Source organism: Oncorhynchus mykiss, chromosome 8 (assembly GCF_057628025.1).
Source record: "Oncorhynchus mykiss isolate SJ-2025 chromosome 8, ASM5762802v1, whole genome shotgun sequence".
NCBI classification, from domain to species: Eukaryota; Metazoa; Chordata; class Actinopteri; order Salmoniformes; family Salmonidae; genus Oncorhynchus; species Oncorhynchus mykiss.
In genome coordinates, this window is record NC_143029.1 from 53,997,179 (window position 1) to 54,023,897 (window position 26,719).

General features: G+C 40.6%; 15 non-coding genes across 15 annotated transcripts; all 15 read right to left on the minus strand.

The window, feature by feature from the left end:
- Positions 1-39: 39 nt before the first annotated feature.
- trnav-cac (transfer RNA valine (anticodon CAC)) lies at positions 40-112 on the minus strand. The gene has a single exon. It is a non-coding gene; the product is annotated as a tRNA-Val (tRNA).
- A 1,971-nt stretch (positions 113-2,083) lies between these two features.
- trnav-aac (transfer RNA valine (anticodon AAC)) lies at positions 2,084-2,156 on the minus strand. The gene has a single exon. It is a non-coding gene; the product is annotated as a tRNA-Val (tRNA).
- Positions 2,157-4,726: 2,570 nt separating this feature from the next.
- Positions 4,727-4,799, minus strand: trnav-aac (transfer RNA valine (anticodon AAC)). The gene has a single exon. It is a non-coding gene; the product is annotated as a tRNA-Val (tRNA).
- A 4,116-nt stretch (positions 4,800-8,915) lies between these two features.
- Positions 8,916-8,988, minus strand: trnav-aac (transfer RNA valine (anticodon AAC)). The gene has a single exon. It is a non-coding gene; the product is annotated as a tRNA-Val (tRNA).
- Positions 8,989-10,423: 1,435 nt separating this feature from the next.
- On the minus strand, positions 10,424-10,496 carry trnav-aac (transfer RNA valine (anticodon AAC)). Its single transcript has one exon. It is a non-coding gene; the product is annotated as a tRNA-Val (tRNA).
- A 1,233-nt stretch (positions 10,497-11,729) lies between these two features.
- trnav-cac (transfer RNA valine (anticodon CAC)) lies at positions 11,730-11,802 on the minus strand. Its single transcript has one exon. It is a non-coding gene; the product is annotated as a tRNA-Val (tRNA).
- A 1,770-nt stretch (positions 11,803-13,572) lies between these two features.
- trnav-cac (transfer RNA valine (anticodon CAC)) lies at positions 13,573-13,645 on the minus strand. Its single transcript has one exon. It is a non-coding gene; the product is annotated as a tRNA-Val (tRNA).
- A 1,435-nt stretch (positions 13,646-15,080) lies between these two features.
- On the minus strand, positions 15,081-15,153 carry trnav-cac (transfer RNA valine (anticodon CAC)). Its single transcript has one exon. It is a non-coding gene; the product is annotated as a tRNA-Val (tRNA).
- A 124-nt stretch (positions 15,154-15,277) lies between these two features.
- On the minus strand, positions 15,278-15,350 carry trnav-aac (transfer RNA valine (anticodon AAC)). The gene has a single exon. It is a non-coding gene; the product is annotated as a tRNA-Val (tRNA).
- Positions 15,351-18,295: 2,945 nt separating this feature from the next.
- On the minus strand, positions 18,296-18,368 carry trnav-aac (transfer RNA valine (anticodon AAC)). The gene has a single exon. It is a non-coding gene; the product is annotated as a tRNA-Val (tRNA).
- A 1,436-nt stretch (positions 18,369-19,804) lies between these two features.
- trnav-aac (transfer RNA valine (anticodon AAC)) lies at positions 19,805-19,877 on the minus strand. The gene has a single exon. It is a non-coding gene; the product is annotated as a tRNA-Val (tRNA).
- Positions 19,878-21,313: 1,436 nt separating this feature from the next.
- trnav-aac (transfer RNA valine (anticodon AAC)) lies at positions 21,314-21,386 on the minus strand. Its single transcript has one exon. It is a non-coding gene; the product is annotated as a tRNA-Val (tRNA).
- A 1,437-nt stretch (positions 21,387-22,823) lies between these two features.
- trnav-aac (transfer RNA valine (anticodon AAC)) lies at positions 22,824-22,896 on the minus strand. The gene has a single exon. It is a non-coding gene; the product is annotated as a tRNA-Val (tRNA).
- Positions 22,897-25,624: 2,728 nt separating this feature from the next.
- Positions 25,625-25,697, minus strand: trnav-cac (transfer RNA valine (anticodon CAC)). Its single transcript has one exon. It is a non-coding gene; the product is annotated as a tRNA-Val (tRNA).
- A 129-nt stretch (positions 25,698-25,826) lies between these two features.
- trnav-aac (transfer RNA valine (anticodon AAC)) lies at positions 25,827-25,899 on the minus strand. The gene has a single exon. It is a non-coding gene; the product is annotated as a tRNA-Val (tRNA).
- Between the last annotated feature and the right edge of the window lie 820 nt (positions 25,900-26,719).

Below are 26,719 nucleotides of genomic sequence, written 5' to 3' on the forward strand. Positions count from 1 at the left end.
CTAGCCTCTGGGCATTGGGAAATATTGAATATTACAAAATGTTTCCACCCGGTTTCGAACCGGGGACCTTTCGCGTGTGAGGCGAACGTGATAACCACTACACTACGGAAACCGAATGATTGGAAAACTAAGGGTGTGACTGACTTTCGCGTGTGAGGCGAACGTGATAACCAATAAACTACTGAAACTAAAGTCTGAATAGCAAATACTGAGAAGTGCGAAGGACCAATCTGTTAAAATGTGTTTCCACCCGGTCTCGAACCGGGGACCTTTCGCGTGTGAGGCGAACGTGATAACCACTACACTACGGAAACCGAATGATTGGAAAACTAAGGGTGTGACTGACTTTGGCTGGGTGGGACATTTGTCGCTCTCAGAACCTAATGAAATCAGAAATTACTTAGTCAATTAATTAAACAATAAGGCTTGAGAAGCCGGGAATTATTGTGTGCAGCGGCTCTTGGAAGAGGCTTGGTGGTTCAAAACTTCTTCCATTTAAGAGTGATGGAAGCCACTGTGTTCTTGGGTACCTTCAATGCTGCAGAAATGACCAATCATTTGAATTTACCACAGGTGGACTCCAATCAAGTTGAAGAAACATCTCAAGGATGATCAATGGAAACAGGATGGACCTGAGCTCAATTTCCAGCCTCATAGCAAAGGGTCTGAAAACTTACGTAAATAAGGTATTTTTAAAATATTTAATGTGTATTATGGCTCTTTCTGTGGAACTCAATTTGGGATATTATGTGAGGTAGACATGAAAAGCCGGGAATTATCGTGTGCAGCCGGAACTTGGAAGAGGCTTGGTGGTTCCAAACTTCTTCCATTTAAGAGTGATGGAAGCCACTGTGTTCTTGGGTGCCTTCAATGCTGCAGAAATGACTAATCATTTGAATTTACCACAGGTGGACTCCAATCAAGTTGAAGAAACATCTCAGGGATGATCAATGGAAACAGGATGGACCTGAGCTCAATTTCCAGCCTCATAGGAAAGGGTCTGAAAACGTACGTAAATAAGGTATTTTTAAAATATTTAATGGGTATTATGGCTCTTTCTGTGGTACTCAATTTGGGATATTATGTGAGGTAGACATGAGAAGCCGGTAATTATTGTGTGCAGCCGGAACATGGAAGAGGCTTGGTGGTTCCAAACTTCTTCTATTTAAGAGTGATGGAAGCCACTGTGTTCTTGGGTACCTTCAATGCTGCAGAAATGACCAATCATTTGAATTTACCACAGGTGGACTCCAATCAAGTTGAAGAAACATCTCAAGGATGATCAATGGAAACAGGATGGACCTGAGCTCAATTTCCAGCCTCATAGCAAAGGGTCTGAAAATGTATGTAAATAAGGTATTTTTAAAATATTTTTTCATTAATAAAAACTATATGTTATCGCTTTGTCATTATGTGGTATTGTGTGTAGATAGATTTTATTTTATTTCATCCATTTTAGTATAAGGCTGTAACGAAACAAAATGTGGAAAAAAGTAAGGGGTCTGAAAACTTTCCCAATGCACTGTACCTATGCAGGCTAGCTTCTTTTCCTTTGCTAGCCAGCCAACTAAATCTATCACACAATCACATCAAGCAGCTGAAATGACAGAAAACGATCTACATTTTTGTTTGTTTTACCTTGGATTATATTGCCATTTCTTTGGATATATCCATTACAATGACCCTGATAAATGAATTTGCCTGGCTCAGAGAAGCTGTCAGTCTGGTCACATTCATACAGATCGCATGGTGGAGGTCCCCAAAAAAACGGCAACATTGATCCACAGGTCGGAGAGGTAGACAGCAAGGTTTAGACAAAGCTCAACTGTTTCAAACCAAATGCTAGCCTCTGGGCATTGGGAAATATTGAATATTACAAAATGTTTCGGCCAGGTTTCAAACCGGGGACCTTTCACGTGTGAGGCAAACGTGATAACCACTACACTACGGAAACCAAATTATTGGAAAACTAAGGGTGTGACTGACTTTCGCGTGTGAGGCGAACGTGATAACTAATACACTACTGAAACTAAAGTCTGAATAGCAAATACTGAGAAGTGCAAAGGACCAATCTGTTAAAATGTGTTTCCGCCCGGTCTCGAACCGGGGACCTTTCGCGTGTTAGGCGAACGTGATAACCACTACACTACAGAAACCCAATGAGTGGCGTACTAAGGGTGTGGCTGACTTGGGCTGGGTGGGACATTTATCGCTCTCAGAATCTAATGAAATCAGAAATTACTTAGTCAATTAATTAAACAATAAGGCTTGAGAAGCCGGGAATTATTGTGTGCAGCGGCTCTTGGACGAGGCTTGGTGGTTCAAAACTTCTTCCATTTAAGAGTGATGGAAGCCACTGTGTTCTTGGGTACCTTCAATGCTGCAGAAATGACCAATCATTTGAATTTACCACAGGTGGACTCCAATCAAGTTGAAGAAACATCTCAAGGATGATCAATGGAAACAGGATGGACCTGAGCTCAATTTCCAGTCTCATAGCAAAGGGTCTGAAAATGTATGTAAATAAGGTATTTTTAAAATATTTTTTTCATTAATAAAAACTATATGCTATCGCTTTGTCATTATGTGGTATTGTGTGTAGATAGATTTTATTTTATTTCATCCATTTTAGTATAAGGCTGTAACGTAACAAAATGTGGAAAAAAGTAAGGGGTCTGAAAACTTTCCGAATGCACTGTACCTATGCAGGCTAGCTTCTTTTCCTTTGCTAGCCAGCCAACTAAATCTATCACACAATCACATCAAGCAGCTGAAATGACAGAAAACGATCTACATTTTTGTTTGTTTTACCTTGGATTATATTGCCATTTCTTTGGATATATCCATTACAATGACCCTGATAAATGAATTTGCCTGGCTCAGAGAAGCTGTCAGTCTGGTCACATTCATACAGATCGCATGGTGGAGGTCCCCAAAAAACGGCAACATTGATCCACAGGTCGGAGAGGTAGACAGCAAGGTTTAGACAAACCTCAACTGTTTCAAACCAAATGCTAGCCTCTGGGCATTGGGAAATATTGAATATTACAAGATGTTTCCGCCCGGTTTCGAACCGGGGACCTTTCGCGTGTGAGGCAAACGTGATAACCACTACACTGGTTCAAAACTTCTTCCATTTAAGAGTGATGGAAGCCACTGTGTTCTTGGGTACCTTCAATGCTGCAGAAATGACCAATCATTTGAATTTACCACAGGTGGACTCCAATCAAGTTGAAGAAACATCTCAAGGATGATCAATGGAAACAGGATGGACCTGAGCTCAATTTCCAGCCTCATAGCAAAGGGTCTGAAAACTTACGTAAATAAGGTATTTTTAAAATATTTAATGTGTATTATGGCTCTTTCTGTGGAACTCAATTTGGGATATTATGTGAGGTAGACATGAAAAGCCGGGAATTATCGTGTGCAGCCGGAACTTGGAAGAGGCTTGGTGGTTCCAAACTTCTTCCATTTAAGAGTGATGGAAGCCACTGTGTTCTTGGGTGCCTTCAATGCTGCAGAAATGACTAATCATTTGAATTTACCACAGGTGGACTCCAATCAAGTTGAAGAAACATCTCAAGGATGATCAATGGAAACAGGATGGACCTGAGCTCAATTTCCAGCCTCATAGCAAAGGGTCTGAAAACGTACGTAAATAAGGTATTTTTAAAATATTTAATGGGTATTATGGCTCTTTCTGTGGTACTCAATTTGGGATATTATGTGAGGTAGACATGAGAAGCCGGTAATTATTGTGTGCAGCCGGAACATGGAAGAGGCTTGGTGGTTCCAAACTTCTTCTATTTAAGAGTGATGGAAGCCACTGTGTTCTTGGGTACCTTCAATGCTGCAGAAATGACCAATAATTTGAATTTACCACAGGTGGACTCCAATCAAGTTGAAGAAACATCTCAAGGATGATCAATGGAAACAGGATGGACCTGAGCTCAATTTCCAGTCTCATAGCAAAGGGTCTGAAAATGTATGTAAATAAGGTATTTTTAAAATATTTTTTCATTAATAAAAACTATATGCTATCGCTTTGTCATTATGTGGTATTGTGTGTAGATAGATTTTATTTTATTTCATCCATTTTAGTATAAGGCTGTAACGAAACAAAATGTGGAAAAAAGTAAGGGGTCTGAAAACTTTCCCAATGCACTGTACCTATGCAGGCTAGCTTCTTTTCCTTTGCTAGCCAGCCAACTAAATCTATCACACAATCACATCAAGCAGCTGAAATGACAGAAAACGATCTACATTTTTGTTTGTTTTACCTTGGATTATATTGCCATTTCTTTGGATATATCCATTACAATGACCCTGATAAATGAATTTGCCTGGCTCAGAGAAGCTGTCAGTCTGGTCACATTCATACAGATCGCATGGTGGAGGTCCCCAAAAAAACGGCAACATTGATCCACAGGTCGGAGAGGTAGACAGCAAGGTTTAGACAAAGCTCAACTGTTTCAAACCAAATGCTAGCCTCTGGGCATTGGGAAATATTGAATATTACAAAATGTTTCGGCCAGGTTTCAAACCGGGGACCTTTCACGTGTGAGGCAAACGTGATAACCACTACACTACGGAAAACAAAATTATTGGAAAACTAAGGGTGTGACTGACTTTCGCGTGTGAGGCGAAAGTGATAACTAATACACTACTGAAACTAAAGTCTGAATAGCAAATACTGAGAAGTGCAAAGGACCAATCTGTTAAAATGTGTTTCCGCCCGGTCTTGAACCGGGGACCTTTCGCGTGTTAGGCGAACGTGATAACCACTACACTACAGAAACCCAATGAGTGGCGTACTAAGGGTGTGGCTGACTTGGGCTGGGTGGGACATTTATCGCTCTCAGAACCTAATGAAATCAGAAATTACTTAGTCAATTAATTAAACAATAAGGCTTGAGAAGCCGGGAATTATTGTGTGCAGCGGCTCTTGGACGAGGCTTGGTGGTTCAAAACTTCTTCCATTTAAGAGTGATGGAAGCCACTGTGTTCTTGGGTACCTTCAATGCTGCAGAAATGACCAATCATTTGAATTTACCACAGGTGGACTCCAATCAAGTTGAAGAAACATCTCAAGGATGATCAATGGAAACAGGATGGACCTGAGCTCAATTTCCAGTCTCATAGCAAAGGGTCTGAAAATGTATGTAAATAAGGTATTTTTAAAATATTTTTTTCATTAATAAAAACTATATGCTATCGCTTTGTCATTATGTGGTATTGTGTGTAGATAGATTTTATTTTATTTCATCCATTTTAGTATAAGGCTGTAACGTAACAAAATGTGGAAAAAAGTAAGGGGTCTGAAAACTTTCCGAATGCACTGTACCTATGCAGGCTAGCTTCTTTTCCTTTGCTAGCCAGCCAACTAAATCTATCACACAATCACATCAAGCAGCTGAAATGACAGAAAACGATCTACATTTTTGTTTGTTTTACCTTGGATTATATTGCCATTTCTTTGGATATATCCATTACAATGACCCTGATAAATGAATTTGCCTGGCTCAGAGAAGCTGTCAGTCTGGTCACATTCATACAGATCGCATGGTGGAGGTCCCCAAAAAAACGGCAACATTGATCCACTGGTCGGAGAGGTAGACAGCAAGGTTTAGACAAACCTCAACTGTTTCAAACCAAATGCTAGCCTCTGGGCATTGGGAAATATTGAATATTACAAAATGTTTCCACCCGGTTTCGAACAGGGGACCTTTCGCGTGTGAGGCGAACGTGATAACCACTACACTACGGAAACCGAATGATTGGTAAACTAAGGGTGTGACTGACTTTCGCGTGTGAGGCGAACGTGATAACCAATACACTACTGAAACTAAAGTCTGAATAGCAAATACTGAGAAGTGCGAAGGACCAATCTGTTAAAATCTGTTTTCGCTCGGTCTCGAACCGGGGACCTTTCGCGTGTTAGGCGAACGTGATAACCACTACACTACAGAAACCCAAAGAGTGGAAAACTAAGGGTGTGGCTGACTTGGGCTGGGTGGGACATTTATCGCTCTCAGAACCTAATGAAATCAGAAATTACTTAGTCAATTAATTAAACAATAAGGCTTGAGAAGCCGGGAATTATTGTGTGCAGCGGCTCTTGGAAGAGGCTTGGTAGTTCAAAACTTCTTCCATTTAAGAGTGATGGAAGCCACTGTGTTCTTGGGTGCCTTCAATGCTGCAGAAATGACTAATCATTTGAATTTACCACAGGTGGACTCCAATCAAGTTGAAGAAACATCTCAAGGATGATCAATGGAAACAGGATGGACCTGAGCTCAATTTCCAGTCTCATAGCAAAGGGTCTGAAAATGTACGCAAATAAGGTATTTTTAAAATATTTAATGGGTATTATGGCTCTTTCTGTGGTACTCAATTTGGGATATTATGTGAGGTAGACATGAGAAGCCGGGAATTATCGTGTGCAGCCGGAACTTGGAAGAGGCTTGGTGGTTCCAAACTTCTTCTATTTAAGAGTGATGGAAGCCACTGTGTACTTGGGTACCTTCAATGCTGCAGAAATGACCAATCATTTGAATTTACCACAGGTGGACTCCAATCAAGTTGAAGAAATATCTCAAGGATGATCAATGGAAACAGGATGGACCTGAGCTCAATTTCCAGCCTTATAGCAAAGGGTCTGAAAATGTATGTAAATAAGGTATTTTTAAAATATTTTTTTCATTAATAAAAACTAAATGTTATCGCTTTGTCATTATGTGGTATTGTGTGTAGATAGATTTTATTTTATTTCATCCATTTTAGTATAAGGCTGTAACGTAACAAAATGTGGAAAAAAGTAAGGGGTCTGAAAACTTTCCGAATGCACTGTACCTATGCAGGCTAGCTTCTTTTCCTTTGCTAGCCAGCCAACTAAATCTATCACACAATCACATCAAGCAGCTGAAATGACAGAAAACGATCTACATTTTTGTTTGTTTTACCTTGGATTATATTGCCATTTCTTTGGATATATCCATTACAATGACCCTGATAAATGAATTTGCCTGGCTCAGAGAAGCTGTCAGTCTGGTCACATTCATACAGATCGCATGGTGGAGGTCCCCAAAAAAACGGCAACATTGATCCACTGGTCGGAGAGGTAGACAGCAAGGTTTAGACAAACCTCAACTGTTTCAAACCAAATGCTAGCCTCTGGGCATTGGGAAATATTGAATATTACAAAATGTTTCCACCCGGTTTCAAACCGGGGACCTTTCGCGTGTGAGGCAAACGTGATAACCACTACACTACGGAAACCGAATGATTGGAAAACTAAGGGTGTGACTGACTTTCGCGTGTGAGGCGAACGTGATAACCAATACACTACTGAAACTAAAGTCTGAATAGCAAATACTGAGAAGTGCGAAGGACCAATCTGTTAAAATGTGTTTCCACCCAGTCTGGAACCGGGGACCTTTCGCGTGTGAGGCGAACGTGATAACCACTACACTACAGAAACCGAATCATTGGAAAACTAAGGGTGTGACTGACTTTGGCTGGGTGGGACATTTATCGCTCTCAGAACCTAATGAAATCAGAAATTACTTAGTCAATAAATTAAACAATAAGGCTTGAGAAGCCGGGAATTATTGTGTGCAGCGGCTCTTGGAAGAGGCTTGGTGGTTCAAAACTTCTTCCATTTAAGAGTGATGGAAGCCACTGTGTTCTTGGGTGCCTTCAATGCTGCAGAAATGACTAATCATTTGAATTTACCACAGGTGGACTCCAATCAAGTTGAAGAAACATCTCAAGGATGATCAATGGAAACAGGATGGACCTGAGCTCAATTTCCAGCCTCATAGCAAAGGGTCTGAAAACGTACGTAAATAAGGTATTTTTAAAATATTTAATGGGTATTATGGCTCTTTCTGTGGTACTCAATTTGGGATATTATGTGAGGTAGACATGAGAAGCCGGGAATTATCGTGTGCAGCCGGAACTTGGAAGAGGCTTGGTGGTTCCAAACTTCTTCTATTTAAGAGTGATGGAAGCCACTGTGTTCTTGGGTACCTTCAATGCTGCAGAAATGACCAATCATTTGAATTTACAACAGGTGGACTCCAATCAAGTTGAAGAAACATCTCAAGGATGATCAATGGAAACAGGATGGACCTGAGCTCAATTTCCAGTCTCATAGCAAAGGGTCTGAAAATGTATGTAAATAAGGTATTTTTAAAATATTTTTTTCATTAATAAAAACTATATGTTATCGCTTTGTCATTATGTGGTATTGTGTGTAGATAGATTTTATTTTATTTCATCCATTTTAGTATAAGGCTGTAACGTAACAAAATGTGGAAAAAAGTAAGGGGTCTGAAAACTTTCCGAATGCACTGTACCTATGCAGGCTAGCTTCTTTTCCTTTGCTAGCCAGCCAACTAAATCTATCACACAATCACATCAAGCAGCTGAAATGACAGAAAACGATCTACATTTTTGTTTGTTTTACCTTGGATTATATTGCCATTTCTTTGGATATATCCATTACAATGACCCTGATAAATGAATTTGCCTGGCTCAGAGAAGCTGTCAGTCTGGTCACATTCATACAGATCGCATGGTGGAGGTCCCCAAAAAAACGGCAACATTGATCCACAGGTCGGAGAGGTAGACAGCAAGGTTTAGACAAACCTCAACTGTTTCAAACCAAATGCTAGCCTCTGGGCATTGGGAAATATTGAATATTACAAAATGTTTCCGCCCAGTTTCGAACCGGGGACCTTTCGCGTGTGAGGCGAACGTGATAACCAGTACACTACGGAAACCGAATTATTGGAAAACTAAGGGTATGACAGACTTTCGCGTGTGAGGCGAACGTGATAACCAATACACTACTGAAACTAAAGTCTGAATAGCAAATACTGAGAAGTGCGAAGGACCAATTTGTTAAAATGTGTTTCCGCCCGGTCTCGAACCGGGGACCTTTCGCGTGTTAGGCGAACGTGATAACCACTACACTACAGAAACCCAATGAGTGGAAAACTAAGGGTGTGGCTGACTTGGGCTGGGTGGGACATTTATCGCTCTCAGAACCTAATGAAATCAGAAATTACTTAGTCAATTAATTAAACAATAAGGCTTGAGAATCCGGGAATTATTGTGTGCAGCGGCTCTTGGAAGAGGCTTGGTGGTTCAAAACTTCTTCCATTTAAGAGTGATGGAAGCCACTGTTTTCTTGGGTGCCTTCAATGCTGCAGAAATGACTAATCATTTGAATTTACCACAGGTGGACTCCAATCAAGTTGAAGAAACATCTCAAGGATGATCAATGGAAACAGGATGGACCTGAGCTCAATTTCCAGCCTCATAGCAAAGGGTCTGAAAACGTACGTAAATAAGGTATTTTTAAAATATTTAATGGGTATTATGGCTCTTTCTGTGGTACTCAATTTGGGATATTATGTGAGGTAGTCATGAGAAGCCGGGAATTATCGTGTGCAGCCGGAACTTGGAAGAGGCTTGGTGGTTCCAAACTTCTTCTATTTAAGAGTGATGGAAGCCACTGTGTTCTTGGGTACCTTCAATGCTGCAGAAATGACCAATCATTTGAATTTACCACAGGTGGACTCCAATCAAGTTGAAGAAACATCTCAAGGATGATCAATGGAAACAGGATGGACCTGAGCTCAATTTCCAGTCTCATAGCAAAGGGTCTGAAAATGTATGTAAATAAGGTATTTTTAAAATATTTTTTTCATTAATAAAAACTATATGCTATCGCTTTGTCATTATGTGGTATTGTGTGTAGATAGATTTTATTTTATTTCATCCATTTTAGTATAAGGCTGTAACGTAACAAAATGTGGAAAAAAGTAAGGGGTCTGAAAACTTTCCGAATGCACTGTACCTATGCAGGCTAGCTTCTTTTCCTTTGCTAGCCAGCCAACTAAATCTATCACACAATCACATCAAGCAGCTGAAATGACAGAAAACGATCTACATTTTTGTTTGTTTTACCTTGGATTATATTGACATTTCTTTGGATATATCCATTACAATGACCCTGATAAATGAATTTGCCTGGCTCAGAGAAGCTGTCAGTCTGGTCACATTCATACAGATCGCATGGTGGAGGTCCCCAAAAAAACGGCAACATTGATCCACAGGTCGGAGAGGTAGACAGCAAGGTTTAGACAAACCTCAACTGTTTCAAACCAAATGCTAGCCTCTGGGCATTGGGAAATATTGAATATTACAAAATGTTTCCGCCCGGTTTCGAACCGGGGACCTTTCGCGTGTGAGGCGAATGTGATAACCACTACACTACAGAAACCGAATTATTGGATAACTAACGGTGTGACAGACTTTCGCGTCTGAGGCGAACGTGATAACCAATACACTACTGAAACTAAAGTCTGAATAGCAAATACTGAGAAGTGCGAAGGACCAATTTGTTAAAATGTGTTTCCGCCCGGTCTCGAACCGGGGACCTTTCGCGTGTTAGGCGAACGTGATAACCACTACACTACAGAAACCCAATGAGTGGAAAACTAAGGGTGTGGCTGACTTGGGCTGGGTGGGACATTTATCGCTCTCAGAACCTAATGAAATCAGAAATTACTTAGTCAATGAATTAAACAATAAGGCTTGAGAAGCCGGGAATTATTGTGTGCAGCGGCTCTTGGAAGAGGCTTGGTGGTTCAAAACTTCTTCCATTTAAGAGTGATGGAAGCCACTGTGTTCTTGGGTACCTTCAATGCTGCAGAAATGACCAATCATTTGAATTTACCACAGGTGAACTCCAATCAAGTTGAAGAAACATCTCAAGGATGATCAATGGAAAGAGGATGGACCTGAGCTCAATTTCCAGCCTCATAGCAAAGGGTCTGAAAACGTACGTAAATAAGGTATTTTTAAAATATTTAATGGGTATTATGGCTCTTTCTGTGGTACTCAATTTGGGATATTATGTGAGGTAGACATGAGAAGCCGGGAATTATCGTGTGCAGCCGGAACTTGGAAGAGGCTTGGTGGTTCCAAACTTCTTCTATTTAAGAGTGATGGAAGCCACTGTGTTCTTGGGTACCTTCAATGCTGCAGAAATGACCAATCATTTGAATTTACCACAGGTGGACTCCAATCAAGTTGAAGAAACATCTCAAGGATGATCAATGGAAACAGGATGGACCTGAGCTCAATTTCCAGCCTCATAGCAAAGGGTCTGAAAATGTATGTAAATAAGGTATTTTTAAAATGTTTTTTTCATTAATAAAAACTATATGTTATCGCTTTGTCATTATGTGGTATTGTGTGTAGATAGATTTTATTTTATTTCATCCATTTTAGTATAAGGCTGTAACGAAACAAAATGTGGAAAAAAGTAAGGGGTCTGAAAACTTTCCCAATGCACTGTACCTATGCAGGCTAGCTTCTTTTCCTTTGCTAGCCAGCCAACTAAATCTATCACACAATCACATCAAGCAGCTGAAATGACAGAAAACGATCTACATTTTTGTTTGTTTTACCTTGGATTATATTGCCATTTCTTTGGATACATCCATTACAATGACCCTGATAAATGAATTTGCCTGGCTCAGAGAAGCTGTCAGTCTGGTCACATTCATACAGATCGCATGGTGGAGGTCCCCAAAAAAACGGCAACATTGATCCACAGGTCGGAGAGGTAGACAGCAAGGTTTAGACAAACCTCAACTGTTTCAAACCAAATGCTAGCCTCTGGGCATTGGGAAATATTGAATATTACAAAATGTTTCCGCCCGGTTTCGAACCGGGGACCTTTCGCGTGTGAGGCGAACATGATAACCACTACACTACGGAAACCAAATGATTGGAAAACTAAGGGTGTGACTGACTTTCGCGTGTGAGGCGAACGTGATAACCAATACACTACTGAAACTAAAGTCTGAATAGCAAATACTGAGAAGTGCGAAGGACCAATTTGTTAAAATGTGTTTCCGCCCGGTCTCGAACCGGGGATCTTTCGCGTGTGAGGCGAACGTGATAACCACTACAGTACGGAAACCCAATGAGTCGAGTACTAAGGGTGTGGCTGACTTTGGCTGGGTGGGACATTTATCGCTCTCAGAACCTAATGAAATCAGAAATTACTTAGTCAATTAATTAAACAATAAGGCTTGAGAAGCCGGGAATTATTGTGTGCAGCGGCTCTTGGAAGAGGCTTGGTGGTTCAAAACTTCTTCCATTTAAGAGTGATGGAAGCCACTGTGTTCTTGGGTACCTTCAATGCTGCAGAAATGACCAATCATTTGAATTTACCACAGGTGGACTCCAATCAAGTTGAAGAAACATCTCAAGGATGATCAATGGAAACAGGATGGACCTGAGCTCAATTTCCAGCCTCATAGCAAAGGGTCTGAAAACGTACGTAAATAAGGTATTTTAAAAATATTTAATGGGTATTATGGCTCTTTCTGTGGTACTCAATTTGGGATATTATGTGAGGTAGACATGAGAAGCCGGGAATTATCGTGTGCAGCCGGAACTTGGAAGAGGCTTGGTGGTTCCAAACTTCTTCCATTTAAGAGTGATGGAAGCCACTGTGTTCTTGGGTACCTTCAATGCTGCAGAAATGACCAATCATTTGAATTTACCACAGGTGGACTCCAATCAAGTTGAAGAAACATCTCAAGGATGATCAATGGAAACAGGATGGACCTGAGCTCAATTTCCAGCCTCATAGCAAAGGGTCTGAAAACGTACGTAAATAAGGTATTTTAAAAATATTTAATGGGTATTATGGCTCTTTCTGTGGTACTCAATTTGGGATATTATGTGAGGTAGACATGAGAAGCCGGGAATTATTGTGTGCAGCCGGAACTTGGAAGAGGCTTGGTGGTTCCAAACTTCTTCTATTTAAGAGTGATGGAAGCCACTGTGTTCTTGGGTACCTTCAATGCTGCAGAAATGACCAATCATTTGAATTTACCACAGGTGGACTCCAATCAAGTTGAAGAAACATCTCAAGGATGATCAATGGAAACAGGATGGACCTGAGCTCAATTTCCAGCCTCATAGCAAAGGGTCTGAAAATGTATGTAAATAAGGTATTTTTAAAATATTTTTTTCATTAATAAAAACTATATGTTATCGCTTTGTCATTATGTGGTATTGTGTGTAGATAGATTTTATTTTATTTCATCCATTTTAGTATAAGGCTGTAACGAAACAAAATGTGGAAAAAAGTAAGGGGTCTGAAAACTTTCCCAATGCACTGTACCTATGCAGGCTAGCTTCTTTTCATTTGCTAACCAGCCAACTAAATCTATCACACAATCACATCAAGCAGCTGAAATGACAGAAAACGATCTACATTTTTGTTTGTTTTACCTTGGATTATATTGCCATTTCTTTGGATACATCCATTACAATGACCCTGATAAATTAATTTGCCTGGCTCAGAGAAGCTGTCAGTCTGGTCACATTCATACAGATCGCATGGTGGAGGTCCCCAAAAAAACGGCAACATTGATCCACAGGTCGGAGAGGTAGACAGCAAGGTTTAGACAAACCTCAACTGTTTCAAACCAAATGCTAGCCTCTGGGCATTGGGAAATATTGAATATTACAAAATGTTTCCGCCCGGTTTCGAACCGGGGACCTTTCGCGTGTGAGGCGAACATGATAACCACTACACTACGGAAACCAAATGATTGGAAAACTAAGGGTGTGACTGACTTTCGCGTGTGAGGCGAACGTGATAACCAATACACTACTGAAACTAAAGTCTGAATAGCAAATACTGAGAAGTGCGAAGGACCAATTTGTTAAAATGTGTTTCCGCCCGGTCTCGAAACGGGGACCTTTCGCGTGTTAGGCGAACGTGATAACCACTACACTACGGAAACCCAATGAGTGGAATACTAAGGGTGTGGCTGACTTTGGCTGGGTGGGACATTTATCGCTCTCAGAACCTAATGAAATCAGAAATTACTTAGTCAATTAATTAAACAATAAGGCTTGAGAAGCCGGGAATTATTGTGTGCAGCGGCTCTTGGAAGAGGCTTGGTGGTTCAAAACTTCTTCTATTTAAGAGTGATGGAAGCCACTGTGTTCTTGGGTACCTTCAATGCTGCAGAAATGACCAATCATTTGAATTTACCACAGGTGGACTCCAATCAAGTTGAAGAAACATCTCAAGGATGATCAATGGAAACAGGATGGACCTGAGCTCAATTTCCAGCCTCATAGCAAAGGGTCTGAAAATGTACGTAAATAAGGTATTTTTAAAATATTTAATGGGTATTATGGCTCTTTCTGTGGTACTCAATTTGGGATATTATGTGAGGTAGACATGAGAAGCCGGGAATTATCGTGTGCAGCCGGAACTTGGAAGAGGCTTGGTGGTTCCAAACTTCTTCTATTTAAGAGTGATGGAAGCCACTGTGTTCTTGGGTACCTTCAATGCTGCAGAAATGACCAATCATTTGAATTTACCACAGGTGGACTCCAATCAAGTTGAAGAAACATCTCAAGGATGATCAATGGAAACAGGATGGACCTGAGCTCAATTTCCAGCCTCATAGCAAAGGGTCTGAAAATGTATGTAAATAAGGTATTTTTAAAATATTTTTTTCATTAATAAAAACTATATGTTATCGCTTTGTCATTATGTGGTTTTGTGTGTAGATAGATTTTATTTTATTTCATCCTTTTTAGAATAAGGCTGTAATGTAACAAAATGTGGAAAAAAGTAAGGGGTCTGAAAACTTTCCGAATGCACTGTACCTATGCAGGCTAGCTTCTTTTCCTTTGCTAGCCAGCCAACTAAATCTATCACACAATCACATCAAGCAGCTGAAATGACAGAAAACGATCTACATTTTTGTTTGTTTTACCTTGGATTATATTGCTATTTCTTTGGATATATCCATTACAATGACCCTGATAAATGAATTTGCCTGGCTCAGAGAAGCTGTCAGTCTGGTCACATTCATACAGATCGCATGGTGGAGGTCCCCAAAAAAACGGCAACATTGATCCACAGGTCGGAGAGGTAGACAGCAAGGTTTAGACAAACCTCAACTGTTTCAAACCAAATGCTAGCCTCTGGGCATTGGGAAATATTGAATATTACAATATGTTTCCGCCCGGTTTCGAACCGGGGACCTTTCGCGTGTGAGGCGAACGTGATAACCACTACACTACGGAAACCAAATGATTGGAAAACTAAGGGTGTGACTGACTTTGTGAGGCGAACGTGATAACCAATACACTACTGAAACTAAAGTCTGAATAGCAAATACTGAGAAGTGCGAAGGACCAATTTGTTAAAATGTGTTTCCGCCCGGTCTCGAACCGGGGACCTTTCGCGTGTTAGGCGAACGTGATAACCACTACACTACGGAAACCCAATGAGTGGAGTACTAAGGGTGTGGCTGACTTTGGCTGGGTGGGACATTTATCGCTCTCAGAACCTAATGAAATCAGAAATTACTTAGTCAATTAATTAAACAATAAGGCTTGAGAAGCCGGGAATTATTGTGTGCAGCGGCTCTTGGAAGAGGCTTGGTGGTTCAAAACTTCTTCCATTTAAGAGTGATGGAAGCCACTGTGTTCTTGGGTACCTTCAATGCTGCAGAAATGACCAATCATTTGAATTTACCACAGGTGGACTCCAATCAAGTTGAAGAAACATCTCAAGGATGATCAATGGAAACAGGATGGACCTGAGCTCAATTTCCAGCCTCATAGCAAAGGGTCTGAAAATGTACGTAAATAAGGTATTTTTAAAATATTTAATGGGTATTATGGCTCTTTCTGTGGTACTCAATTTGGGATATTATGTGAGGTAGACATGAGAAGCCGGGAATTATCGTGTGCAGCCGGAACTTGGAAGAGGCTTGGTGGTTCCAAACTTCTTCTATTTAAGAGTGATGGAAGCCACTGTGTTCTTGGGTACCTTCAATGCTGCAGAAATGACCAATCATTTGAATTTAACACAGGTGGACTCCAATCAAGTTGAAGAAACATCTCAAGGATGATCAATGGAAACAGGATGGACCTGAGCTCAATTTCCAGCCTCATAGCAAAGGGTCTGAAAATGTATGTAAATAAGGTATTTTTAAAATATTTTTTTCATTAATAAAAACTATATGTTATCGCTTTGTCATTATGTGGTTTTGTGTGTAGATAGATTTTATTTTATTTCATCCATTTTAGAATAAGGCTGTAACGTAACAAAATGTGGAAAAAAGTAAGGGGTCTGAAAACTTTCCGAATGCACTGTACCTATGCAGGCTAGCTTCTTTTCCTTTGCTAGCCAGCCAACTAAATCTATCACACAATCACATCAAGCAGCTGAAATGACAGAAAACGATCTACATTTTTGTTTGTTTTACCTTGGATTATATTGCCATTTCTTTGGATATATCCATTACAATGACCCTGATAAATGAATTTGCCTGGCTCAGAGAAGCTGTCAGTCTGGTCACATTCATACAGATCGCATGGTGGAGGTCCCCAAAAAAACGGCAACATTGATCCACAGGTCGGAGAGGTAGACAGCAAGGTTTAGACAAACCTCAACTGTTTCAAACCAAATGCTAGCCTCTGGGCATTGGGAAATATTGAATATTACAAAATGTTTCCGCCCCGGTTTCGAACCGGGGACCTTTCGCGTGTGAGGCGAACGTGATAACCACTACACTACGGAAACCAAATTATTGGAAAACTAAGGGTGTGACTGACTTTCGCGTGTGAGGCGAACGTGATAACCAATACACTACTGAAACTAAAGTCTGAATAGCAAATACTGAGAAGTGCGAAGGACCAATTTGTTAAAATGTGTTTCCGCCCGGTCTCGAACCGGGGACCTTTCGCGTGTTAGGCGAACTTGATAACCACTACACTACGGAAACCCAATGAGTGGAGTACTAAGGGTGTGGCTGACTTTGGCTGGGTGGGACATTTATCGCTCTCAGAACCTAATGAAATCAGAAATTACTTAGTCAATTAATTAAACAATAAGGCTTGAGAAGCCGGGAATTATTGTGTGCAGCGGCTCTTGGAAGAGGCTTGGTGGTTCAAAACTTCTTCCATTTAAGAGTGATGGAAGCCACTGTGTTCTTGGGTACCTTCAATGCTGCAGAAATGACCAATCATTTGAATTTACCACAGGTGGACTCCAATCAAGTTGAAGAAACATCTCAAGGATGATCAATGGAAACAGGATGGACCTGAGCTCAATTTCCAGCCTCATAGCAAAGGGTCTGAAAATGTACGTAAATAAGGTATTTTTAAAATATTTAATGGGTATTATGGCTCTTTCTGTGGTACTCAATTTGGGATATTATGTGAGGTAGACATGAGAAGCCGGGAATTATCGTGTGCAGCCGGAACTTGGAAGAGGCTTGGTGGTTCCAAACTTCTTCTATTTAAGAGTGATGGAAGCCACTGTGTTCTTGGGTACCTTCAATGCTGCAGAAATGACCAATCATTTGAATTTAACACAGGTGGACTCCAATCAAGTTGAAGAAACATCTCAAGGATGATCAATGGAAACAGGATGGACCTGAGCTCAATTTCCAGCCTCATAGCAAAGGGTCTGAAAATGTATGTAAATAAGGTATTTTTAAAATATTTTTTTCATTAATAAAAACTATATGTTATCGCTTTGTCATTATGTGGTTTTGTGTGTAGATAGATTTTATTTTATTTCATCCATTTTAGAATAAGGCTGTAACGTAACAAAATGTGGAAAAAAGTAAGGGGTCTGAAAACTTTCCGAATGCACTGTACCTATGCAGGCTAGCTTCTTTTCCTTTGCTAGCCAGCCAACTAAATCTATCACACAATCACATCAAGCAGCTGAAATGACAGAAAACGATCTACATTTTTGTTTGTTTTACCTTGGATTATATTGCCATTTCTTTGGATATATCCATTACAATGACCCTGATAAATGAATTTGCCTGGCTCAGAGAAGCTGTCAGTCTGGTCACATTCATACAGATCGCATGGTGGAGGTCCCCAAAAAAACGGCAACATTGATCCACAGGTCGGAGAGGTAGACAGCAAGGTTTAGACAAACCTCAACTGTTTCAAACCAAATGCTAGCCTCTGGGCATTGGGAAATATTGAATATTACAAAATGTTTCCGCCCCGGTTTCGAACCGGGGACCTTTCGCGTGTGAGGCAAACGTGATAACCACTACACTACGGAAACCAAATTATTGGAAAACTAAGGGTGTGACTGACTTTCGCGTGTGAGGCGAACGTGATAACCAATACACTACTGAAACTAAAGTCTGAATAGCAAATACTGAGAAGTGCGAAGGACCAATTTGTTAAAATGTGTTTCCGCCCGGTCTCGAACCGGGGACCTTTCGCGTGTTAGGCGAACGTGATAACCACTACACTACGGAAACCCAATGAGTGGAGTACTAAGGGTGTGGCTGACTTTGGCTGGGTGGGACATTTATCGCTCTCAGAACCTAATGAAATCAGAAATTACTTAGTCAATTAATTAAACAATAAGGCTTGAGAAGCCGGGAATTATTGTGTGCAGCGGCTCTTGGAAGAGGCTTGGTGGTTCAAAACTTCTTCCATTTAAGAGTGATGGAAGCCACTGTGTTCTTGGGTACCTTCAATGCTGCAGAAATGACCAATCATTTGAATTTACCACAGGTGGACTCCAATCAAGTTGAAGAAACATCTCAAGGATGATCAATGGAAACAGGATGGACCTGAGCTCAATTTCCAGCCTCATAGCAAAGGGTCTGAAAATGTACGTAAATAAGGTATTTTTAAAATATTTAATGGGTATTATGGCTCTTTCTGTGGTACTCAATTTGGGATATTATGTGAGGTAGACATGAGAAGCCGGGAATTATCGTGTGCAGCCGGAACTTGGAAGAGGCTTGGTGGTTCCAAACTTCTTCTATTTAAGAGTGATGGAAGCCACTGTGTTCTTGGGTACCTTCAATGCTGCAGAAATGACCAATCATTTGAATTTAACACAGGTGGACTCCAATCAAGTTGAAGAAACATCTCAAGGATGATCAATGGAAACAGGATGGACCTGAGCTCAATTTCCAGCCTCATAGCAAAGGGTCTGAAAATGTATGTAAATAAGGTATTTTTAAAATATTTTTTTCATTAATAAAAACTATATGTTATCGCTTTGTCATTATGTGGTTTTGTGTGTAGATAGATTTTATTTTATTTCATCCATTTTAGAATAAGGCTGTAACGTAACAAAATGTGGAAAAAAGTAAGGGGTCTGAAAACTTTCCCAATGCACTGTACCTATGCAGGCTAGCTTCTTTTCCTTTGCTAGCCAGCCAACTAAATCTATCACACAATCACATCAAGCAGCTGAAATGACAGAAAACTATCTACATTTTTGTTTGTTTTACCTTGGATTATATTGCCATTTCTTTGGATATATCCATTACAATGACCCTGATAAATGAATTTGCCTGGCTCAGAGAAGCTGTCAGTCTGGTCACATTCATACAGATCGCATGGTGGAGGTCCCCAAAAAAACGGCAACATTGATCCACAGGTCGGAGAGGTAGACAGCAAGGTTTAGACAAACCTCAACTGTTTCAAACCAAATGCTAGCCTCTGGGCATTGGGAAATATTGAATATTAAAAAATGTTTCCGCCCCGGTTTCGAACCGGGGACCTTTCGCGTGTGAGGCGAACGTGATAACCACTACACTACGGAAACCAAATTATTGGAAAACTAAGGGTGTGACTGACTTTCGCGTGTGAGGCGAACGTGATAACCAATACACTACTGAAACTAAAGTCTGAATAGCAAATACTGAGAAGTGCGAAGGACCAATTTGTTAAAATGTGTTTCCGCCCGGTCTCGAACCGGGGACATTTCGCGTGTTAGGCGAACGTGATAACCACTACACTACGGAAACCCAATGAGTGGAGTACTAAGGGTGTGGCTGACTTTGGCTGGGTGGGACATTTATCGCTCTCAGAACCTAATGAAATCAGAAATTACTTAGTCAATTAATTAAACAATAAGGCTTGAGAAGCCGGGAATTATTGTGTGCAGCGGCTCTTGGAAGAGGCTTGGTGGTTCAAAACTTCTTCCATTTAAGAGTGATGGAAGCCACTGTGTTCTTGGGTACCTTCAATGCTGCAGAAATGACCAATCATTTGAATTTACCACAGGTGGACTCCAATCAAGTTGAAGAAACATCTCAAGGATGATCAATGGAAACAGGATGGACCTGAGCTCAATTTCCAGCCTCATAGCAAAGGGTCTGAAAATGTACGTAAATAAGGTATTTTTAAAATATTTAATGGGTATTATGGCTCTTTCTGTGGTACTCAATTTGGGATATTATGTGAGGTAGACATGAGAAGCCGGGAATTATCGTGTGCAGCCGGAACTTGGAAGAGGCTTGGTGGTTCCAAACTTCTTCTATTTAAGAGTGATGGAAGCCACTGTGTTCTTGGGTACCTTCAATGCTGCAGAAATGACCAATCATTTGAATTTAACACAGGTGGACTCCAATCAAGTTGAAGAAACATCTCAAGGATGATCAATGGAAACAGGATGGACCTGAGCTCAATTTCCAGCCTCATAGCAAAGGGTCTGAAAATGTATGTAAATAAGGTATTTTTAAAATATTTTTTTCATTAATAAAAACTATATGTTATCGCTTTGTCATTATGTGGTTTTGTGTGTAGATAGATTTTATTTTATTTCATCCATTTTAGAATAAGGCTGTAACGTAACAAAATGTGGAAAAAAGTAAGGGGTCTGAAAACTTTCCGAATGCACTGTACCTATGCAGGCTAGCTTCTTTTCCTTTGCTAGCCAGCCAACTAAATCTATCACACAATCACATCAAGCAGCTGAAATGACAGAAAACTATCTACATTTTTGTTTGTTTTACCTTGGATTATATTGCCATTTCTTTGGATATATCCATTACAATGACCCTGATAAATGAATTTGCCTGGCTCAGAGAAGCTGTCAGTCTGGTCACATTCATACAGATCGCATGGTGGAGGTCCCCAAAAAAACGGCAACATTGATCCACAGGTCGGAGAGGTAGACAGCAAGGTTTAGACAAACCTCAACTGTTTCAAACCAAATGCTAGCCTCTGGGCATTGGGAAATATTGAATATTACAAAATGTTTCCGCCCCGGTTTCGAACCGGGGACCTTTCGCGTGTGAGGCGAACGTGATAACCACTACACTACGGAAACCAAATTATTGGAAAACTAAGGGTGTGACTGACTTTCGCGTGTGAGGCGAACGTGATAACCAATACACTACTGAAACTAAAGTCTGAATAACAAATACTGAGAAGTGCGAAGGACCAATTTGTTAAAATGTGTTTCCGCCCGGTCTCGAACCGGGGACCTTTCGCGTGTTAGGCGAACGTGATAACCACTACACTACGGAAACCCAATGAGTAGAATACTAAGGGTGTGGCTGACTTTGGCTGGGTGGGACATTTATCGCTCTCAGAACCTAATGAAATCAGAAATTACTTAGTCAATTAATTAAACAATAAGGCTTGAGAAGCCGGGAATTATTGTGTGCAGCGGCTCTTGGAAGAGGCTTGGTGGTTCAAAACTTCTTCCATTTAAGAGTGATGGAAGCCACTGTGTTCTTGGGTACCTTCAATGCTGCAGAAATGACCAATCATTTGAATTTACCACAGGTGGACTCCAATCAAGTTGAAGAAACATCTCAAGGATGATCAATGGAAACAGGATGGACCTGAGCTCAATTTCCAGCCTCATAGCAAAGGGTCTGAAAACGTACGTAAATAAGGTATTTTTAAAATATTTAATGGGTATTATGGCTCTTTCTGTGGTACTCAATTTGGGATATTATGTGAGGTAGACATGAGAAGCCGGGAATTATCGTGTGCAGCCGGAACTTGGAAGAGGCTTGGTGGTTCCAAACTTCTTCTATTTAAGAGTGATGGAAGCCACTGTGTTCTTGGGTACCTTCAATGCTGCAGAAATGACCAATCATTTGAATTTACCACAGGTGGACTCCAATCAAGTTGAAGAAACATCTCAAGGATGATCAATGGAAACAGGATGGACCTGAGCTCAATTTCCAGCCTCATAGCAAAGGGTCTGAAAATGTATGTAAATAAGGTATTTTTAAAATATTTTTTTCATTAATAAAAACGATGTGCTATCGCTTTGTCATTATGTGGTATTGTGTGTAGATAGATTTTATTTTATTTCATCCATTTTAGTATAAGGCTGTAACGTAACAAAATGTGGAAAAAAGTAAGGGGTCTGAAAACTTTCCGAATGCACTGTACCTATGCAGTGCTAGCTTCTTTTCCTTTGCTAGCCAGCCAACTAAATCTATCACACAATCACATCAAGCAGCTGAAATGACAGAAAACTATCTACATTTTTGTTTGTTTTACCTTGGATTATATTGCCATTTCTTTGGATATATCCATTACAATGACCCTGATAAATGAATTTGCCTGGCTCAGAGAAGCTGTCAGTCTGGTCACATTCATACAGATCGCATGGTGGAGGTCCCCAAAAAAACGGCAACATTGATCCACAGGTCGGAGAGGTAGACAGCAAGGTTTAGACAAACCTCAACTGTTTCAAACCAAATGCTAGCCTCTGGGCATTGGGAAATATTGAATATTACAAAATGTTTCCGCCCCGGTTTCGAACCGGGGACCTTTCGCGTGTGAGGCGAACGTGATAACCACTACACTACGGAAACCAAATTATTGGAAAACTAAGGGTGTGACTGACTTTCGCGTGTGAGGCGAACGTGATAACCAATACACTACTGAAACTAAAGTCTGAATAGCAAATACTGAGAAGTGCGAAGGACCAATTTGTTAAAATGTGTTTCCGCCCGGTCTCGAACCGGGGACCTTTCGCGTGTTAGGCGAACGTGATAACCACTACACTACGGAAACCCAATGAGTAGAATACTAAGGGTGTGGCTGACTTTGGCTGGGTGGGACATTTATCGCTCTCAGAACCTAATGAAATCAGAAATTACTTAGTCAATTAATTAAACAATAAGGCTTGAGAAGCCGGGAATTATTGTGTGCAGCGGCTCTTGGAAGAGGCTTGGTGGTTCAAAACTTCTTCCATTTAAGAGTGATGGAAGCCACTGTGTTCTTGGGTACCTTCAATGCTGCAGAAATGACCAATCATTTGAATTTACCACAGGTGGACTCCAATCAAGTTGAAGAAACATCTCAAGGATGATCAATGGAAACAGGATGGACCTGAGCTCAATTTCCAGCCTCATAGCAAAGGGTCTGAAAACGTACGTAAATAAGGTATTTTTAAAATATTTAATGGGTATTATGGCTCTTTCTGTGGTACTCAATTTGGGATATTATGTGAGGTAGACATGAGAAGCCGGGAATTATCGTGTGCAGCCGGAACTTGGAAGAGGCTTGGTGGTTCCAAACTTCTTCTATTTAAGAGTGATGGAAGCCACTGTGTTCTTGGGTACCTTCAATGCTGCAGAAATGACCAATCATTTGAATTTACCACAGGTGGACTCCAATCAAGTTGAAGAAACATCTCAAGGATGATCAATGGAAACAGGATGGACCTGAGCTCAATTTCCAGCCTCATAGCAAAGGGTCTGAAAATGTATGTAAATAAGGTATTTTTAAAATATTTTTTTCATTAATAAAAACGATGTGCTATCGCTTTGTCATTATGTGGTATTGTGTGTAGATAGATTTTATTTTATTTCATCCATTTTAGTATAAGGCTGTAACGTAACAAAATGTGGAAAAAAGTAAGGGGTCTGAAAACTTTCCGAATGCACTGTACCTATGCAGTGCTAGCTTCTTTTCCTTTGCTAGCCAGCCAACTAAATCTATCACACAATCACATCAAGCAGCTGAAATGACAGAAAACGATCTACATTTTTGTTTGTTTTACCTTGGATTATATTGCCATTTCTTTGGATATATCCATTACAATGACCCTGATAAATGAATTTGCCTGGCTCAGAGAAGCTGTCAGTCTGGTCACATTCATACAGATCGCATGGTGGAGGTCCCCAAAAAAACGGCAACATTGATCCACAGGTCGGAGAGGTAGACAGCAAGGTTTAGACAAACCTCCACTGTTTCAAACCAAATGCTAGCCTCTGGGCATTGGGAAATATTGAATATTGCAAAATGTTTCCGCCAGGTTTCGAACCGGGGACCTTTCGCGTGTGAAGCGAACGTGATAACCACTACACTACGGAAACCAATTGATTGGAAAACTAAGGGTGTGACTGACTTTCGCGTGTGAGGCGAATGTGATAACTAATTCACTACTGAAACTAAAGTCTGAATAGCAAATACTGAGAAGTGCGAAGGACCAATTTGTTAAAATGTGTTTCCGACGGGCTCTTTCGTGTGTTAGGCGAACGTGATAACCACTACACTACAGAAACCCAATGACTGGAGTACTAAGGGTGTGGCTGACTTGGGCTGGGTGGGACATTTATCGCTCTCAGAACCTAATGAAATCAGAAATTACTTAGTCAATTAATTAAACAATAAGGCTTGAGAAGCCGGGAATTATTGTGTGCAGCGGCTCTTGGAAGAGGCTTGGTGGTTCAAAACTTCTTCCATTTAAGAGTGATGGAAGCCACTGTGTTCTTGGGTACCTTCAATGCTGCAGAAATGACCAATCATTTGAATTTACCACAGGTGGACTCCAATCAAGTTGAAGAAACATCTCAAGGATGATCAATGGAAACAGGATGGACCTGAGCTCAATTTCCAGCCTCATAGCAAAGGGTCTGAAAACGTACGTAAATAAGGTATTTTTAAAATATTTAATGGGTATTATGGCTCTTTCTGTGGTACTCAATTTGGGATATTATGTGAGGTAGACATGAGAAGCCGGGAATTATCGTGTGCAGCCGGAACTTGGAAGAGGCTTGGTGGTTCCAAACTTCTTCTATTTAAGAGTGATGGAAGCCACTGTGTTCTTGGGTACCTTCAATGCTGCAGAAATGACCAATCATTTGAATTTACCACAGGTGGACTCCAATCAAGTTGAAGAAACATCTCAAGGATGATCAATGGAAACAGGATGGACCTGAGCTCAATTTCCAGCCTCATAGCAAAGGGTCTGAAAATGAATGTAAATAAGGTATTTTTAAAATATTTTTTCATTAATAAAAACTATATGTTATCGCTTTGTCATTATGTGGTATTGTGTGTAGATAGATTTTATTTTATTTCATCCATTTTAGTATAAGGCTGTAACGAAACAAAATGTGGAAAAAAGTAAGGGGTCTGAAAACGTTCCCAATGCACTGTACCTATGCAGGCTAGCTTCTTTTCCTTTGCTAGCCAGCCAACTAAATCTATCACACAATCACATCAAGCAGCTGAAATGACAGAAAACGATCTACATTTTTGTTTGTTTTACCTTGGATTATATTGCCATTTCTTTGGATATATCCATTACAATGACCCTGATAAATGAATTTGCCTGGCTCAGAGAAGCTGTCAGTCTGGTCACATTCATACAGATCGCATGGTGGAGGTCCCCAAAAAAACGGCAACATTGATCCACAGGTTGGAGAGGTAGACAGCAAGGTTTAGACAAACCTCAACTGTTTCAAACCAAATGCTAGCCTCTGGGCATTGGGAAATATTGAATATGACAAAATGTTTCCGCCCGGTTTCGAACCGGGGACCTTTCGCGTGTGAGGCGAACGTGATAACCACTACACTACGGAAACCGAATGATTGGAAAACTAAGGGTGTGACTGACTTTCGCGTGTGAGGCGAACGTGATAACCAATACACTACTGAAACTAAAGTCTGAATAGCAAATACTGAGAAGTGCGAAGGACCAATTTGTTAAAATGTGTTTCCGCCCGGTCTCGAACCGGGGACCTTTCGCGTGTTAGGCGAACGTGATAACCACTACACTACGGAAACCCAATGAGTGGAATACTAAGGGTGTGGCTGACTTTGGCTGGGTGGGACATTTATCGCTCTCAGAACCTAATGAAATCAGAAATTACTTAGTCAATTAATTAAACAATAAGGCTTGAGAAGCCGGGAATTATTGTGTGCAGCGGCTCTTGGAAGAGGCTTGGTGGTTCAAAACTTCTTCTATTTAAGAGTGATGGAAGCCACTGTGTTCTTGGGTACCTTCAATGCTGCAGAAATGACCAATCATTTGAATTTACCACAGGTGTCCACAATCAAGTTGAAGAAACATCTCAAGGATGATCAATGGAAACAGGATGGACCTGAGCTCAATTTCCAGCCTCATAGCAAAGGGTCTGAAAACGTACGTAAATAAGGTATTTTTAAAATATTTAATGGGTATTATGGCTCTTTCTGTGGTACTCAATTTGGGATATTATGTGAGGTAGACATGAGAAGCCGGGAATTATCGTGTGCAGCCGGAACTTGGAAGAGGCTTGGTGGTTCCAAACTTCTTCTATTTAAGAGTGATGGAAGCCACTGTGTTCTTGGGTACCTTCAATGCTGCAGAAATGACCAATCATTTGAATTTACCACAGGTGGACTCCAATCAAGTTGAAGAAACATCTCAAGGATGATCAATGGAAACAGGATGGACCTGAGCTCAATTTCCAGCCTCATAGCAAAGGGTCTGAAAACTTACGTAAATAAGGTATTTTTAAAATATTTAATGGGTATTATGGCTCTTTCTGTGGTACTCATTTTGGGATATTATGTGAGGTAGACATGAGAAGCCGGGAATTATCGTGTGCAGCCGGAACTTGGA